The sequence below is a fragment of the Leptonychotes weddellii genome, chromosome X (assembly GCF_054177405.1).
Source record: "Leptonychotes weddellii isolate Sample4059 chromosome X, ASM5417740v2, whole genome shotgun sequence".
In the NCBI taxonomy this organism is placed as follows: Eukaryota; Metazoa; Chordata; class Mammalia; order Carnivora; family Phocidae; genus Leptonychotes; species Leptonychotes weddellii.
Window position 1 is genome coordinate 19,894,130 of NC_138385.1, and position 5,498 is coordinate 19,899,627.

At 36.4% G+C, this 5,498-nt stretch overlaps 1 pseudogene; it reads left to right on the forward strand.

Annotated features, from left to right (window-relative positions):
• The first annotated feature begins 708 nt into the window (after nucleotides 1–708).
• LOC145717786 (DAZ-associated protein 2 pseudogene) lies at nucleotides 709–2,646 on the forward strand (annotated as a pseudogene).
• Nucleotides 2,647–5,498: the final 2,852 nt, after the last annotated feature.

Below are 5,498 nucleotides of genomic sequence, written 5' to 3' on the forward strand. Positions count from 1 at the left end.
AAGACATACAAATGGCTAACAGACACATGAAAAAATGTTCATCATCATTAGCCATCAGGGAAATTCCAATCAAAACCACATTGAGATACCACCTTACACCAGTTAGAATGGCAAAAATGGACAGGGAAAGAAACAACGAATGTTGGAGAGGTTGTGGAGAAAAGGGAACCCTCTTACACTGTTGGTGGGAATGCAAGTTGGTACAGCAACTTTGGAAAACAGTTTGGAGGTCTCTCAAAAAATTAAAAATAGAGCTACCCTATGACTCAGCAATTACACTCCTGGGTACTTACCCCAAAGACACAGATGTAGTGAAAAGAAGGGCCATATGCACCCCAATGTTCATAGCAGCAATGTCCACAATAGCCAAACTGTGGAAAGAGCTGAGATGCCCTTCAACAGATGAATGGATAAAGATGTGGTCCATAGAGACAATGGAATATTACTCAGCCATCAGAAAGGATGAATACCCAACTTTTACATCAACATGGATGGGACTGGAGGGGATTATGCTCAGTGAAATAAGTCAAGCAGAGAAAGTCAATTGTCATATGGTTTCACTTATTTGTGGAACATAAGGAATAGCATGGAGAACATTAGGAGAAGGAAGGGAAAAATGAAGGGGGGAAATTGGAGGGAGAGATGAATCATGAGAGACTATGGACTCTGAGAAACAAACAGGGTTTTAGAAGGGAGGGGGTGGGGGCATGGGTTAGCCCGGCGATGGGCATTAGGGAGGGCACGTACTGCATGGAGCACTGGGTGTTATACAAAAACAATGGATCGGACACCAAGCTGAACCGTACCAGCAGCCACCATGAACAGCAACGGCAATATCCAATGCAGCCAACCTGCCCTGTGCAGCCTCCTGGGAACCCAGTGTACCCTCAGACCTTGCATCTTCCTCATGCTCCACCCTATACTGATGCTCCACCTGCCTACTCAGAGCTCTATCGTCCGAGCTTTGTGCACCCAGGGACTGCCACAGTCCCCACCACGTCAGCTGCATTTCCTGGTGCCTCACTGTATCCTCCCATAGCCCAATCTGTGGCTGTTGGACCTTTAAGTTCCACAATCCCTATGGCTTATTATCCAGTTGATCCCATCTATCCACCTGGTTCAGCAGTGCTGGTGGAAGGAGGGTATAATGCAAGTGCCAGATTTGGAGCTGGGGCTACCGCTGGCAACATTCCTTGTCCACCCCCTGGATGCCCTCCCAATGCTGCTCAGCTTGCAGTCATGCAGGGAGCCAATGTCCTCATAACTCAGCGGAAGGGAAACTTCTTCATGGGTGGCTCAGATGGTGGCTACACCATCTGGTGAAGAACCAAGGCCACCTCTGTGCCGGGAAAGACATCACATACCTTCAGCACTTCTCACAATGTAACTGCTTTAGTCATATTAACTTGAAGTTGCAGTTTAGACACATGTTGTTTGGGTGTCTTTCTGGTGCCCAAACTTTCAGTCACTTTTCAAACTTAATAAGGATCCATGTAATGGTAGCAGTACCTCTTTAAAGCATTTTGAGGTAGGGGAGGCATCCATTCATAAAATGAATGTGGGCAAAGCAGCCCTAAGGATCTTCCTTTAATTCCTCTGGAGTAATACTGTACCATACTGGTCTTTGCTCTTAGTTAATAAAACATCAGATTAGATTTGGAGGGAACTTTAATCTTCCTAAGAATTAAAGTTGCTAAATTATTCTGATTGGTCTTTAATCTCCTTTAAGTCTTTGATTTCTATTACTTGTTATAAATGAAACACATTAGTTGTCTGCCCTTCCCTCCTTTCCATCCTTTGCCCCATGTCCCACCCTCACCTCTAGTCTCTTCCAGTTCCTTCCCGCCAATCTCCATTGAATCAATGGTGCAGGATAGAAAGCCAGTCAGACTAACTTCCTTCTCTCTTTGCACTTGTCCCCACTTGCCATCTTTTAACTAATCTTTCACAAGGATCTTCTGAAACCCCCTCTGTGCTCCAAGCACAGGCCCCATTACTTCTGCTTTTGCATCTCCTCAGGCAAAAGTGGAGGGTGCCTTTTTGACGCTCCTCATAGGTTGTTTCTTCATCCATGAATCAAACCCCAATTTGCTTCGGTGACAGAAAAACAGAGCTCTATTTGAACAAAGGGTATCAATGCAAACTGTACTGTAAACAGGTTTGTTTAAAATGTGGGGGCAAGGAGGAGGATGCATTTCAAAAGCCTGATGATGTCAGAGTCAAATTAGGGGACGTTTTCCCATCCAAAAATTGGTTACTTTTCATTGTCAGAGTATCTGATGTAGGCCCTCGTGGCTCCTGAGAATTCCTCAGCTGGGTTAATGGGGTCATGTTATGAATCCCTCACTACAAAATGACTTGGGTGCAGTGAAATCTCATTAGCGTTAAGAATATTTCAGGGATCCTTAATATTTTGATTTTTGTTTTCTGAAATTGGATTTTATTTTATAATTTCAGTTCATCTAAATTTTGTGTACTGTCCATGTGATATTTGACTGTACCATTGACTGTTATGGAAGTTCAGCGTTGTATGTCTCTCTCTACACTGTGGTGCACTTAACTTGTGGATTTTTTATACTAAAAATGTAGAATAAAGACTATTTTGAAGATTTGAATAAAGTGATGAAGTTGTATTACAAAAAAAAATGGATCACGGATCACCACATCAAAAGCTAATGATGTATTGTATGGTGACTAATATAACATAATAAAATTTAAAAAAATAAAATAAAAAGGTATTTGCAATTACATTAGAATGTAAATTGTACTTAACAGAAAATTTACCTTTATGAAGAAATTACAAACATTATTAAAAGAGATTAAAGAATACTTAAATAGTGTTGATGTTTTAGACTGAATTGTGCTTCCCCAAAATTCATATGTTGAAACCCTAACTACTAGTATGAGTATATCTGAAGATAGGGATTTAAAGAGATAATTAAGGTTTAATGAGTTCATAATGTTGTGGCCCTAATTCCATTGGACTGGAGTTTTTGTGAGAAGAGCAAAAGACCCCAGAGATGTTTATCTCTTTCTCTCTATGCATGCATACAGAAGAAAAGCTATATGAGCATATAACAAGAATGTGGTTGTCTGCAAGCCAGAAAGAGAGGTCTCACCAGAAAGCAACTGACGGCACCTTGATCTAAGATTTCCAGGCTCCAGAACTGTGAGAAAATAAATTTCTCTTATTTTAGACACCCAGTCTGTGGTATTTTGTAGTGGCTGCCCTAGCAAACTAACACTGGTGAGATATATGATTTCCTAGAGTGCAGAGTCAACTATTTTAGGACATAGAAACTAGATTTTAAAGACTCCTAGATTCAGTTCAATTCCAATAAAAAATATTAGTAAGGTGTTTTTTTTTTTTAAGATTTTTTATTTATTTATTTGAGAGAGAGAGAATGAGAGAGAGAGCACATGAGAGGGGGGAGGGTCAGAGGGAGAAGCAGACTCCCTGCCGAGGGGACAGTAAGGTGTTTTTTTTGGTGTAACTTGATAATCTGATTTTGAAATTTATACTCAAGTGTAAATGTCCAAAAATAGCCAGAACACATATAGAAGAAAAACATAGTAGAAAGATTTGCCTAGCCAGATATCAAACATTTTTTTAAACTATATCAAGTTAGTATAAGGTCATGCTGAAAAGATAGACAGACTGATAAACTGAAAAGAATAGGGGACTCAGGAATAGAACCATATATAAATGTAAATTTGATGTATAATAAAATGGAAAGATTAGATTTTTCTATAATGTTAATATAACAATTGCTTGGCCATATGTTTTAAAAAATTAATTCGAGCATGTATTTTATGCCATGCATTTAAAATTTGATTTTAGGTAGATAAAAAATTTAAGTGAAAAACAAAACTATTATCTTTTAGAAAAACACACAGAAGAATAATTTTATGAACTCAGAGAAGAGAAAATAGAAAACGAAAAACTCATAAATTCTAAAAATTAAAAAAAGTAAATCATTTTAGTATGATTTTATCGTATTAAAATTAATAACTTCTTTTCATCAAAATGCACCATAGAGAAAATAGACAAACCTTAAGCTAGAGAATATATTTTAAAAAAATTAACTGGCAAACAACTTGTATTCATAGCACATAAGAACTCTTCACAGTAACCCAGAAAAAGTACTTTAGACATTGACAAACTGATACAAAAATTTATGTGAAAATAACAAGGGCCAAGAATAGCTAAAATATTCTAGAAGAGTATGGTCAAAAGACTTCTTTTACTAAGTATGCAGACGTATTATAAGAAACAGTTATTAAGGTGGTGTGAATTTGATGCAAGGATAGACAAATAGACCAATGAAATAGAATAGACATGTTAGAATTAAACTGTATATATAATAGATATAGATAGATAGATGATGGTGGTAGGTAGATGATAGATACCTGAAAGATAGATGATAGATAGATAAAGGTGTCCCTGTAGATCAATGGAGAAAGATACACCTTCAATAAATAATTATGATTCAGTTGCATATCAACATGAAAAATAAATAAAATTTGGTCTCTACCTACACCATTCATGATAATCTATCCCAGGTAGTGTGTAGACAAAGTTGTGAAAGGCAAAAAATAAGGCTTTTAGAAGATAATGCAAAAGAATATCTGCACAATCTTGGGTAGGGAAAGATATTTTTAAGAACAGGAAACAATAACCTAAAAAAAGATGTTGAATCAAACTAAGTTAAAATTATGAATCTATGTTCATAAAAGTAACCACTAAGAAAATGAGAAGACAAAACTGAAATTGGGAGAGGAATGATGTTTGTAACACTATCATCAAAAAAGGGCATATATCTAGAATATATTGAGTACCCATAAATTTGTATGAAAACAACCAACCTTATGAAAAATTGGACAAGAGATTTAAGCAAACACTTCATAAGAGAGGAAAACTGAGTGGCAAATATATGTCTAAAAAGATGTTCTGTCTAAATAGTAAGTTGGATATGCAGATTAAAACCAAAAGGAGATGTCATTTTATATCCATCAAGGTGGCAAAAATGTTAAAACTATCATTATCAAGATTGGTGAGAATATGGACTAAATGTGTACATTTATACAATGTGGTGGAAGTATAAATTGGTACAAATCTTTAGAAAACAATTTAGCATTACATAACAATATTGAATATGTATAAAGCATTAGATGTAGCCATTCTGCTCCTAGGTATATATCCTAAGTAAGGTCTTACCCTTGTCTACCAGGAGATATGTCTAAGAACATTTATAAGAGCATTGGTTTTTGTTGTTGTTGTTTGTTTGTTTGCAGAAAAAAAGAAACTGGAACTAAATCAAAGCCTGTCAACAGAAAAGGGTAAAATAAGTTATGGCATATTAATGTAGTAGACCACAGCTACACATTAATATGAAGGATCTCACCAACATAATATTAAACAAAAAAAGAAATAATGTTTAAGACGTTACAGAAAAATTCATACAATATATTTTAAGTTTCAAAAACATGAAAAATCA